This window comes from Pinus tabuliformis, chromosome 5_2, assembly GCF_031772625.1.
Source record: "Pinus tabuliformis cultivar Carrire ecotype Pingquan chromosome 5_2, CPIR1, whole genome shotgun sequence".
Taxonomy (NCBI): Eukaryota; Viridiplantae; Streptophyta; class Pinopsida; order Pinales; family Pinaceae; genus Pinus; species Pinus tabuliformis.
The window spans coordinates 270,363,194-270,377,380 of NC_142306.1; the positions used below are offsets into that span (position 1 = coordinate 270,363,194).

Sequence of the window (14,187 nt, forward strand, 5' to 3'; positions counted from 1 at the left end):
TTCTGGCGTTGACAAGGCCTAAATTTAAGATCCCCCAACCTGCAGAATAACATTAATATCTGAAATTCTAGCCTTACTTGACAAGGCCTAATTTCAAGATCCCCCAAGAGGTGTGAGGCCACGAATTCTCCTTGGCCTTCATCAGTAACACGCTTGTCCAAGCAATCCACCCCTCCCATGACATCCTCTTGTCCCAAGTTGTACCCCACTCTAACATTAGCCTCAGCGCTATCTCTGCTTCCTTATCTGCTTCATCATATCTCCCTTGGGAATTGTATATCTGAGTAAGAACAACACAGGGCTCTCCTATGAAAGGATCAAGCTCACAGGCTTTTGCAAGAAGGGTCTCCGCCTTCTCATGGGTCTTCTCCCCAGGGGGCATACAAACAGCTTCCCAATAGAAATCTCTGGCAATCACCTGATCTGATGGAAATAGAACAGCTCTGCAGTGATCAAACACGGGGGATCACAAGCTTTATTTCTTCAAAACCCCTCTTCTTCTTCTCTTCTTCGTTCTTCTAATTCCTTTCTTCCCTCTGGAGCAGTTTCTCCTCCCTCACAATTACAATGTAGAGAGCTCCCATTCGAGAAATGGAATTCATCCAAAGCCCAGGCTTACCATCTTTCAAATTATAAAAAATTGCAGGGAACGGTATACTAACATTGAATAGGAGGCAAGAGATGTGAGAACGAGAAGAATTCTTAGAACTGGCCAAGTTTAGAGGGAGGACACATTCCTGCCATATCCCCTTTATATGTGGCCTCTTTGGTAGCAGCCATAGCTGCCATGGCCTCAATTTTCCCCTCTTTCGAGGATTTGTTTCTTCCTTCACCCTTAGAATAATGTTGGTTTGAGTTCTCCTCTCCATCATTTTCTTTTTCACTAGCCTCAACCTTACCTTCAACTTTTTGAAAGGTCTCTGGTTTATTGTCTTTTCCATCCTTGTTTGCTTCTTTTCTTTCTTTATTGCTAGGTAGGATTTCTTTAGAGCAACATTGTTGTTTTGTTCAGCCACATTCTCTGTCATTGAGTGAGTTGATTCTTTTCCACCTCCCTGCCCAGACCGAGGTTCCCCTTGCTTTCCTGAAGAACCAAAGCATGTTGTACAGGCAACAATGTCCAGTAATCTTCTAATGTGTGCAACTGCATGCTCTTCAGTATAGTCCTCTGCAAAGGAAAAATAAATGCAAATCATATATAGAGTATTATGCAAACTTTGAGTATAAACAATGCATATTCTTCTTTGCATATATATTTGAAGCACGTATGCAAGTAGAAACTCAGTTTAGATCACTTCAACAAACAAGAGAACAATTTTCTAATATTATGATTTAACATTATTTATGACCCCTTTTCAAGATAAAAACATTTATATTTTAAAGAAAGGCAAGACAAAATTTCTAGCTATCTCCCCTGACTTGTTCATATGGGGGAGCAGAGTTATTGGTTACCTTCTACAATAGTAAGGGCACAGGGCTTCAAGGTTGCAACATCTGATGAATCCCTCAACCTGTTGCCACAAACCTGGTATAATTCAAGTTTTTACCAAGTCATGGATACTTCAAGAAAACTAAGATGGCCAATGTTGCCATGGTCACACTTAAGCTTTACAAACTAATAATATAACCAGTTTCACTGTACATGGCTATTTCTATCTTGACATGAACACCTATGTTGTTAATGCAAGTAGGGTCATACCACATGATATCCTGAACAGAACCAGTCAATTGCAATCCACCAGCCTGTCAAACAATCCCATTATTTAATGAGCTTCCGAACTACTGATTTTCTTACCTCATGAGATAAAGAATAGTTGGTCAAAAGGCATGTCTCCACATTCACAGCTAATAATCAGCATAAATCAAGAATACGGTCTGTGGAAATTCCCTGTTTCCATAAAACAAACATATATTAAAATCTACTGTCGAACCAAACATAACTATCCATAGATCTGGGTGCTGCAAGATTGGATTATATTCATCATAATTCTTAAAGCTGGATCGAACATTTATGACAAGACTTATGTTACCACCTACCGTCATAAGCACTGGATAATATTTTTTATGAGATAACGTACCTTTAAAATAACTTGAGAATCATCTGGAGTGTTCAACTCTGACATCTAGCACAGTAGGCAGGACTGCAAGCAACAAACAATACCATATAGTCATTGGTTGCCACCCTAACAATTTCTTATTTTTAAAAGCAAACGGAGACCTCATATTTGTATTGATATAAAAGTACTAAGATCAGATGAACTTGTGAATAGCCAAGAAGCTGCCCACGGCTCGTCTTTGCCTTTTCAACCAATTAATCACATCGAGATCAGAGAGAACAACCACCGAAATGTAATGACAGGGAATCGGAGAGTAACCACAACAGTATAAGAATATCTAATATTATCATATAAAATACATTTCACAAGGACACTTTATGAAGATGAGTAAAGAGAGATTATGAATCAAAGAGTTTTTACTCGGACAAGGAGCAGGCAATTTTGGGGAAAATTGAGCCTTTGGAAGCTGAAAAAAGTTTATGAATTAAAAATCTTTGACTCAAACAAGAATCCGGCAATTTTGGTGAAAAGTGAGCTTTTGGAAGCCGACTTACAGATGGTAGCTATAAATCCCTTGCCAGGGGTGGACTGAGTTAAAAGAAAAAAAAAACAACAACAACGAGATTGAGAATTTCTTTGTAAAGTGGATATTTTTGAATACCTAAAAGAGTATCTATTTGTATTTACTACATACCCTTGAAGAATGTGATTTACATTCTTTTTTATTTAGGTTGTACTACATATTTTTTTTAAATGATATATGTTCCTTTTTGTCAAATAGAGGATTTGCAATACTTTTCCTTGAAAAAGGAAAAAGGAAACCATTCAGGTTGTAGAACACCATCATTTTTTTATCAGTAACTGTACATTGATGTATGACATAAAAAAAGTTGACTCCTAAAGATGAACAAACAAAATTTTAGATGTTTGAAAGCAGTTGTTTTGCAAGCTTTATGTGCAATCTCTCACTTGAAAGGGATTGGCGTTAATGAGATAGACAATGAGCATGTTGAGATAGCAAACTTGTTGGTGAGACGGATATTTCTGTCAGATCTCCTGCTCATTGGTCGTTCATCATTTAGGGAACATCCAGCTAATTGGGAGTACATCAATTGGAGCATTGGGGGCTGTTTGTGAATCATATATAGAGCTCCAACAAATGGCATTGGAGCTTTCATCTTGGGGCAGCCTTGGTGAACTATATATGAAGCTCCAAATATTTCCAATTATATCAACTATCCATCTAGCAGCTAATGTTACTATTGTGCGAAGAAAATTGTTCGTTTGTTCGTAAGTAATGTACCAAGAGATGAGAGAGATGAGACCGTGAGAAGGAGAATCGGGTGTCTTATTTATGGCTTCCTACATGGGCTAGCCATGGATATAATGAATCTTCTCCTCTCACTTCCTGGTATACGTCCTTACCTCTTGTGTTATCTCCACTTGCATTCAATCCTCAAAATTTCGAGCAGAATGCATAAGTGATTAAATAAAGAAAGCATCATCAAGAAGCAAAGAGTGAAGGCAAAGGTGGAATATTTTGGCAATAGTAAAAGGGGCAATGCCTGTCTTTGAAATATTTTAAGGAAATTATAGATGAATTTTAAAATAAATATCAGCAGTATCTTCAATCTGTAAAATTAATGAATGAAACATCACTAGTTTTAGATGTTCTGTTTTTTCAATTAAGTGCAAGTATTTTTAAAGACAGCCATTTTAGTAGCTGGCTTCTAGCTGTTTGAAGCTCAAATATTATAAATGCTATGTAACTAAAAAATTTCATCATGAAAACCCCAGTTTGAGAGGACCTTTTGAAATGCCTTAAGTGTTATCCTTTTTTGCAGTCAAATTGAAAGAGAATGTTCACCTCACTATTGTAATTTGCCTATTGAGACAAAGTGGAAAGATGATCCTTCCTTCTACCAGTAATTACGGTCAAGCCACACAGTGTGTGGAATACCTAATTGTTGTAAGCTAGTAGCTTAAATAATAAACATATTAAGGATAAAACAGCAATGTTTAAAAAATGATCAAATTAGCAAAAGTGAGATGCACATCAAGCATAGGATAATATGTGCAAAACAAACAAAATGCAGAAACTTTCTGTGAAATCTAAAATGCAAGCAACAACTAAAGTTTCCAGAGCTTAATGAAAATGGAAACAAGAATGACATGAAATACATATATAACTTTGAGCCAATAAAATAAACTTAACACTTGGATTTCAGCATTCTGAATCGATGCATGAAAACCCCAAGTGGTTTATCAGACACTGCTACATCACATATCGAAGAAAATTAGAAAATTTAAATTCAATATGACCATCGTAAAAATCACTCTAAGCATCCATGGCATATTTCACTCCAAACAAACATTTGTTTTGAGTCCATTACATTAAAATGTTTTCATAAATTTTACTATGTAACAACAAATTTAAGCGAAAAATAAAATTATTACCTACAGAATTACATTAATATCTGATATTCTGGCCTTGACAAGGCCTAAATTTAAGATCCCCCAACCTGCAGAATAACATTAATATCTGAAATTCTGGCCTTACTTGACAAGGCCTAAATTCAAGATCCCCCAGGAGGTGTGAGTACACGATTTCTCCTTGGCCTTCATCAGTAACACCCTTGTCCTAGCAATCCACCACTCCCATGACATCCTCTTGTCCCAAGTTGTACCCCACTCTAACATTAGTCTCAGCCCTGTCTCTGCTTCCTTATCTGCTTCATCATATCTCCCCTGGGAATTGTATATCTGAGTAAGAACAACACGGGGCTCTCCTATGAAAGGATTAAGCTCACAGGCCTTTGCAAGAAGGGTCTCCGCCTTCTCATGGGTCTTCTCCCCGGGGGCATACAAACAACTTCCCAATAGAAATCTATGGCAGTCACCTGATCTGATGGAAATAGAACAGCTCTGCAGTGATCAAACACGGGGGATCACAAGCTCTATTTCTTCAAAACCCCTCTTCTTCTTCTCTTCTTCGTTCTTCTGATTCCTTTCTTCCCTCTGGAGTAGTTTCTCCTCCCTCACAATTACAGTATAGGGAGCTCCCATTCGAGAAATGGAATTCATCCAAAGCCTAGGCTTACCATCCCCAGGCCAGAGAGCAATCCATCTATTCCCTTATACGTCGTAATTCCATTGCTGTTATCAAACAGAACATCCTGAAAACTGAATAGCTGATCAATAAAATCTGCCATGGTCATGAAGAGGAATATGGCAACCAATCTTCTGGGCACCTGAACATCCTCCCCACTTTTGATATGCTTCACTCTCACACCTTCAGCTGGCAATACCTTCTGTATTTTTCTTCTCATTCGGGCAGGACAAACCCTTCCAGCTTCTCCCTGAATTGGATTTTGAGAATCTCATACTTCTCATGGATTCCATCAAGCCATTTGCCATTTTTGTCCTCAATTTCCAATTTTTGGAGCTCCAAGTCTTCTGCCTCGGCTTCTTTCATGGATTTATCTGATTCTTTGAGGGCAGAGACTAATTCTTCATCAGTAAAATGAAAGAGGAGATCATCATGGATGAGGGGCCGCTGACAGTCCAAGGCATCTAGTGGTGATAATCCAAGCCCTTTTTAGGCTGAGCGAGACCTCCTCGAATCATCTCATGGGTCCTGTAGCAGACTGGGTATGTTCTGAGGGTCAGAATATCATTTGCTACCTTATGATTGATATGAAGGGTTTCTTGAAGTCGATTTCCATAGATCCAGGGTCCTAAAATATGGTATCACCGAGCCAGAGCAAGTGCAAGGTCTCCACACGGAGAAGCACCTGGAAGTAGCGTACACGGAGAAGCACCTGGAAGTACAAGCGTCGATCTGCTGGGTCGGATAGTATACCCGTCAATTGGATGGGTAAGATTATTTTCATCGTCTAACACTTAAATCAAAGGCTCAGAAATGTACACGTAACCCAAGAGGAAAGTTGATTTCAAAGGGAAACGCCTTACGGCGTAAATATGTTTTGGTTAAATATATTTCTCATTTGTGTGTGCATTTCAATGTGAAAAAATTAAACATTTTTTTATATGTTTACGTCGAAAGCGTTATTTTAGGGGACGGATGTCTAAAGACTTTTGTGTTTGTTGAGATCATTCATGACTAACCACATGTTTTTTTCCGTTGTAGCAAGCCCTCGTCTCCCATGACATGGAATGGCTCAACGATTTCCTAATTTCAGCTTCCACGCATGGTTTCGAACATTCAAGTCTTCCTACATGTTCATGTAACGGAGAATTGGGCAAGCTGGTTTAGCTCAGGATCATCATAATGTCCACTAGCAGCTTCGTCACTGGGAAAATCTCTATATTGGGAGCCCTTTCCAATTGCACCAAATTAAAGGCATTGGATTTCTCTAACAATCACCTTACAGGTACCTTGCCTATTGCCATCGGCCAACTTTCTCGGACTTTAACATTACTTAATATAAAGAAAAACGCCATTAATGGCTCCATACCCCAAGAAATTGACAATCTCTCTTCCTTGACAACATTATACATGGGTAGAAATTCCTTCGTTGGTGTTATTCCTTATTCCATCACAAACCTCCTTCATCTATAAGTTCTCGATCTAAACGTTAATAGATTACATGGTAACTTTACCATGGAATTCCAACAAATGAACCAGAGCCTCACATATTTGTATCTCTCTGATAACAAGCTATCTAGATCAATTCCTGAGATCATCGGCACGCTCAATAATCTCAAAGCTTAAGCATGAACATATTTCAGGGAAGAATACCGCCCAAATTGGACAGTGCAAGTATCTGGAGCTCTTTGATCTCTCGCGGAACAATCTCTCTAGTGACTTACCTTCGAGGTTGCAAATCTTCGAAACCTACACCTTAGAACAAACTCACTCATGCCACAATTGGCTTGAGCCCCACCAAACAATGTGCAATGTAGTCATGCATAAGTATGATGCATCTATAATTCCACCTATTTATACATGTATATAGATATATGCATCAATAAATATAATGGGTAAACGATATCAAGATATCTATATGCATAACATCTCCAATACCTTTTCGCTCTCATCATGTAGTATGTATGTATGGAAGCTATAAACGTCCAAAAAATCATAATTCAATACCTTTTCACTATCTCAATGTAGTATGTATGTATGCAAGCAAGAAACGTCCAAGAAATCATAATAGATTTTTTTACTGAATATATATCTTTATCAAGGTTTGGATTTGGATTGATGGCAAATGAGCAATGGTTATTCTTTAAAAATATTTCTTGATTCTCGATATGCACAAAAGGTTTATATTTTATAAAACTTTTCTCATCAATTAGAATTTAGTAAATATGTATCATTTCTTCTTAGAAATTTGTAAGACATGGTCATTGTTAAGAATCTTACACCCAAACTGTAAGACACAGTCCTTGCTAAGAATCTTAAACCCTACATGTATATTGTTTATATATATATTAAATTATGCAACTTTAGATAAGAAGTAATATCATAGGAAACTTTACTTATATTTAAAATTTGTACATAACTCTAATGAGACTTAGAAAAAACAAATATTTATTACAAAATTAGCCCTCTTTATATATATAATTCTTATTTCTATTTAATAAATATAAATTCCATATATAAACAAGTGAAAAAGTTAAATTTTATTTATTTTATACTATATCTCTATTATATAATTTCCATTTAAATATTTAAAATTAAGATTTTTAATATATTATTATTATTATTAAACTAATTTTAAGTTTACTATCATGACACACACATGGTTGTGCATCAATCCATTCAAGATTACCCTTGATTGCTAGATACACAAGAGGTATTTACATCCAACCCACTTGAAGACTATGAGTACGTCTTAAATCATGTTCAAAGACATCTAAAGTGCACTGAGAAAACATGTCTATGAAAAAGGGGTTATCTTTGAATGTAGGTATAAGATCCCTTGGAAGGTGCAAATTGCATCATCACTCTACATTGATGAAACGACCCAAAAGACATATCATCTAACATGCAATGATGAGTGCTTGAACATCCATAATTCTAACATACTCTAAACATGGTGAGCAAATGTAGATTTCCACCTAGGCTCTCTCATCATGTAGTTTTGAAATACATTACCAAATATGTTTCCAAAGTAAAGGGGAGATTTGATATCTATCACTACATGTTAACCATAAATATAACAACATCACATCCAGATGACCCTGCCTCAATTGCTTATCAATGGTTACACTCAGAATCAGTAGTAGATCATGACATTAGCGCCCAATAAACTTTCCATATGCTCCAAAAGTTTCCCCTTGTCACATGTAGCCACACATCCACCAAATATTTCACCAAGTCTCTCATGAATTGTCTGACTACTTCTAGATCTACTTTCATTTATGCGTATTTGACTCGTTCTATTTTCTTGGATGTTATGTATTTTATTGAACTTGCAAAAGATTGGACACATAACCAAGCACAAAAATATGAAAAAGTGGAAAAAAAGACACATCCCCAGAGTTGTCCATGTATGGCCACTTTTTATTACAATACCAAATAAATATTCCAATGCTTTTGTTGAGTTCTGTTGGAGTGAGCTACTCTTATATAAACCCTTCTTCTCTTTCTCTAAAGACATATCTCTTTCAAAAAAAGGCATTTTAGCTAATTGGGAGAGCATAAGAAATGACTTCCATGCATGGCATGTTAATTACTTCCTTGTTCCCACTAGTAATGATCGTGTGATGACCAAGCATCTAAAGATGAGCCTACGCATATTAACATACAATCATACATGTAGTTAAATGAATGGAAACATTTATCAAGATTGATCCCTATAGGTAATGTCCAATTCACTTCTCTTGACATGTTGGGCCTCCAAGGAATCAACACTTCCCACCCATGGGATCAACTACAAATATCAAAATAGGTATTAGAAGTTGCACCAAACTTCATCAAATACAATCGAAGGAATGGAGAAGTCATACAAGAACTCAATCTTCTATGTCCTTCCAAAAATATGTTATCTACAAATCAACAACATGAATTTGACATAATCCTACAACACTCACAAGCAATAGAACCAAAAGAGCCATTGAGGCTTATCATCCAAGGAACTACAAGCACCAGAAAAGCCTACCTAATAAGTTGCATCAAAGAAGTGTTATCTCCTCAAGCAACCATTAGCCAACGACCCAATACTTGTTGTTGCCCTTACTAGTGTTACAACACTTAACATACATGCAACCACTATACATTTGGGGCTTAGGATTCCTATCAAAGGCATGCAGCCTTTAAATGGTCAATCCCTTACAGTGTTTCAAGAAGAGATGAAACATATTTAGTCTATTCTAATCGATGGGATGAGTTCTATAGGATCAAAATTGTTTATTCAGACTGAGTCTTTTGCTAGAGGCATTTCCATAAAGATATCATTTCTCATTTGTTCAACAATCAATAATTCCTGTAGAGGAGTTGGGCCACCTTCCATTGAAAATGGAAAAACCTCTTTATGTAGGTGCAACTCCAAGGAGGGATTTATGGATAACCTTTACCACCCTAATCAATTTGCAAACAATGTTTCGACAACAAGACATTCTCAGCACTAAGGCATGCTTCCGCTAGCTATTGAAAAACATTCAAAATGCTACACCAACAATAAATGACTGGAACCTCCTTCATTCTAGGACAAACACATTTTTGTTCATCGAAGAGCGCCAAAGATTTGACACTTCAATCCACCTCTTTGGAACAAACATTCTTTTTTATAACCATAACAAGTCCATGCTCGAATCCTTGCATTTTCCAATTGCACAAAGTATTGCATAGTTAAAAAATGGTTTAGAAGCACACCAACAGGATGATGCCCAACTAGAAAAACAAATATTTTTATTTGTAGGCCAACGAGTTATGCCATCTTGCAATTTATGGGTCCAGGCAAGATTAATCAATGGTGCTCTTTGAGTACGCATGAAAATTGTATATGCACTAGGACATAGCCCTCGAAGTTTACCAACATATGTTGTTGTGGCATTAGATAAATACATTGGCCCCCCATGGGACCAAACCCAACCCAAACATGTACCAATTCCACTCATAGAACAAACTACCAAGAAACAAATCCCCCTTAAGATGGCTTGGGCATTGATTATACATAAATCTCAAGGAATGACCTTAACAATGTCTACCATTGACATTGATACCATTAAACATCAAGGATTTACCTTCACAGCAATGTCATGCAATACTACTCTACAAGGAATGCAAATAACGCCATCATTCTCCTTTGAATATGAAAAAAATGAAGCCTTACTACCTATGTCTCACTACCAAAGAAAGAATGGGCAAGCTTACATGCTTTGTCGCTCTCATAATTACAACACCCAAGCTCACTCCCTACCATTTCTTGTTGCCATAGACCTGGACACAAAATCCTAAATTCTCCTATGTTGTAATTATAATTGTATACATGGAATGCTTGTCCTAGTCTATTATTCTATATTTAATAATACTTAGTGTTGTGATTAAAATTTGAATTTTATTCTATTATTTATTTCATATATTATTTTAGATCAACACATATTACAAATTAATTATTAATCATACTTTGCCTTGTATATTTACACATGTTCTCCATTCATTTCCTCCTTTTGGTGCTCCCTTTCTCCATTTAGTCTTTGATATGCTCTCTCTTCCCCTGATCATATTAAATATGCTAAATATGTATAAGATTAAGATGGTCATTTTAATTTTAAATTTGCTCAATTACCTCAATCTGTTGAGATGATAGAGATTGTTAATATCTTAAATGATGAAATAAAAATTTAAGGGGAGGTTTCTCTTGTGCCCTTCGTCGTTTGTTGAAAACGTATCAACAAATGTGACACGGTATCTACTCCACAAAACATCATTTATAGAGTGGATGACTGAGTGTCTGTTAATACGCCTAAGGATGGAGTCAACTTCACTTGGTTCCATCCTACTTTGGTAGGGAAGCAAGTAAGAGAATCCAACATGGATACTCACATAGATTTATATACATCGAGGTGAAGGTTATATATTGTGATTTTTCCTTAAACAAAAAAATGTGCGCTTTTCTAAAACATTACGATGTTTCCAAAATTTTGTGCCACAACCCTAAGAATTGCCAGGCCAATGAACCTATGGGATCTTAACCAATTTTGGCTTCTTGATTGCTCATTTTCATTTCTTGGTTTTTGGAGAAGGAAGGAGGAGGGATTGTAGTCATCATAAGTGATTCTGGAGATATTTAAACAACCATCATCATCACCATCGGGATGTTTTAGTGGAGCAAGGGTTCAATTTCAAATTTCCAACCAATGTCGAATCTTCCATTCACATGTTAGAGGAGAAACATCATAAGGAGGCAAAGGAGCGAGAGCAATCCTGGCACAATTTTAATAATAATATCTATATATGGGCATATATATAATATGCCCATATATATGATATTATTATTAGAATTTTTTAAGAAGTATACTCCCTCCCATTGTAAACTATGGCAGCCCATGATGGTCAACAATGTCATGCCTCACAAGATAAATTACAATGAATTTTAAGGATGAGACCTATATAAATGAGGATTTGCGTCTTCCAACATAATACTAGATTTTTATTTCTAGTACTTGAGACAATAAATTATACCTCATTTACTCTCACTTGCATACCCATGCCACTCGGAATTATTACACCAAACTGAATTTTAATAAATGCTAAAGCTAATAAATAAAAACACCCAGGTTGAATATTTAATTAGCATATAGTTTAGCCTTTGGATTGGGTCAGTGTCCTTTATTCCATATCAGTAAACTACTAAACTGTAAGAACAGAAAAATCCTGAAATGAAAAAGGATATGACAACTTCTTACACATTTCCAAAGAAGGTTGTTCAATGAATATTCAAATATGTATGTCTTGAAAGAAGATTATTCCAAAGAGTGATCTCTTATAGTGGAATCTTATCGAACATTTTGTAGGAACCTTCAAAGTTGTAGGAATTCAAGATTTAGGCTCCCCTCTCGAGCATTCCAAAGTCTATAGAGAATTTAAAGCACTTACAACTAATCGTGATTGGTCCTGCTAGTGAATATTCATTGGAGGACAAGGTCAATCTAACATAAATGCCATAATAATTTTGCCTTATACAGTTGTTAGGAGCATTGGACTTAAGAAAATGCTTAAAAATGAAGTAATTGCATGAGTGCTTTAGTAACTTAACCAATCTCCACACATCGTCTTGAAAAAGTGCAATAAATTAGATATGTTGCCAGATTCTTTCAGTAATTTAAACAATCTCCAACAAATTTGTTTGGTAAGTTAAACAACCTCCAACAGATTCAATTGATTACGTGCCAAACTTTTGAGAGCTTGCTAGATTCCTTCGGCAATTTAACTGAACTCCAATAGATTCAGTTATCTAATTTCCCAACTTTGAAGAGACTTCCAAATTATTTTGTCATTTAACCAACCTCCTACGGATCAAGTTGTCTTAGTGCCCCGCTTTGGAAAGGTTGCAAGATTCCTTTTGTAAATTAATTAAACTCCAACATCTTGATTTGGATTCTTCCACTAATTTAACCATGTCAAGCGAAACACTATGAAATATAAGCATACTTGAGTATGTAAATCTCTCTAACTGTAGGAAAATTGAAGTTTTCCCTCCATGGGTGGCACATTAGAGGTCACATTATATATATGAGGTACAAATTTAAAGGAACTGCCAAGTGCAATTGGAGAGTTAAGCAATTTGGAAGTTTTGGATGTGGGCCCTTTGTTGGACACACTACCATATGTAACTTATAGAACTTGAAGAAATTGCAGCTCTATGTATGTAAGGAATTGAAATGTTTGTCGGCTTCGCTAAGTGACTTAAAGAACTTAAAGGAATTGCAGCTTCATAAATGTAAGGAATTGAAATGTTTGTCACCTTCTCTTGGATTGTTGGCCCAATTGATTGAGTTGAGGGTAATTACAAGTTGCCATTTGAGGAGGTGAATGGAGAAAGAGAAATATTGAAGGATTTGGACTCTTCCATTCACAATTGCATACTTCCATGGCTCCAACTGTTAGAGGTTGTAGGGACAGGGTTATCAGAAGTATCATTTGTTAGAGGTGTTTTCTTCAACCTTCACATTCTTATAGTGCCTTATTGTAATAATGTGGAGGAGGTTGGAACATTTCCAACTACACTCTAGATTTACGATTTAGGGTTTATGATAATTTGACAAAAATACATATGATACATCATCTTCCAAAACTTCAAAAGTTGGCAATTGTTCGCTGCAATAAATTGGAGGAGTTTCCACGTATGGAATCATTGTTATCTTTCAGGCATTTGAATACAAGTGGGTGTGTGAGGTTGAAGAGAATACATGGATTGAGGCAAGTGTTGCAACTTCAACAACTATCTGTTAGTGGGTGTTATGAGTTAGAAGAGGTGGAATGCATCCAACATTGTATTTCATTGTAGAATCTGTATGTTGGAGATTGTACCAAACTGCAACAAACAATTTTAAATATGTCAGATTTTTTAAGGGAGTAGTTTTATTTGGGCCTTCGTTGCTTGTCCATATCCACTTGGAGTTTGTCACGTGTCCCAACAATTTGTTAAACATGCACTTGTATTACAATTTGTGAGATATGTATTATGTTCTGCCATGATAATAAATGGATATCAAGCTGAAATATATGGAAAGAGTTTCGACTTCAAACTCATTTTGGAATGGAATAACCTTTATTTAATCCATTAATCGTTATATAAATTAGATTTTAGCTTTACCGATCATGTATATGCATTTGAAACGAACTGTGACATTTTTCCTTTCCCATTTGATATCACCAACATTTCTTTAATTAAGGAAAGTAAAGACACTACTTCTTGAGATGTCATGATTAAACATTTCATCCATCATTAAATGTAGAAACTAAATTTTAAGTTAAGGAATTGTATATATACATTTGTTATATGTAATTGAAATGATTCCTATAATTATGCCTTTTTTATTTGATACAGTAACAAATTTTTAATTAAATAAAGAAAATATTTCAAAGACATGTCATGATTAATCTATTTAAAATGGTGAGTTATGTTTATGTCTTTAGTGGACCACTTCCCATTTC

General features: G+C 35.9%; 1 pseudogene; it reads right to left on the reverse strand.

The window, feature by feature from the left end:
- Window positions 1-4,613: 4,613 nt before the first annotated feature.
- LOC149158564 (uncharacterized) lies at window positions 4,614-5,950 on the reverse strand (annotated as a pseudogene).
- Window positions 5,951-14,187: the final 8,237 nt, after the last annotated feature.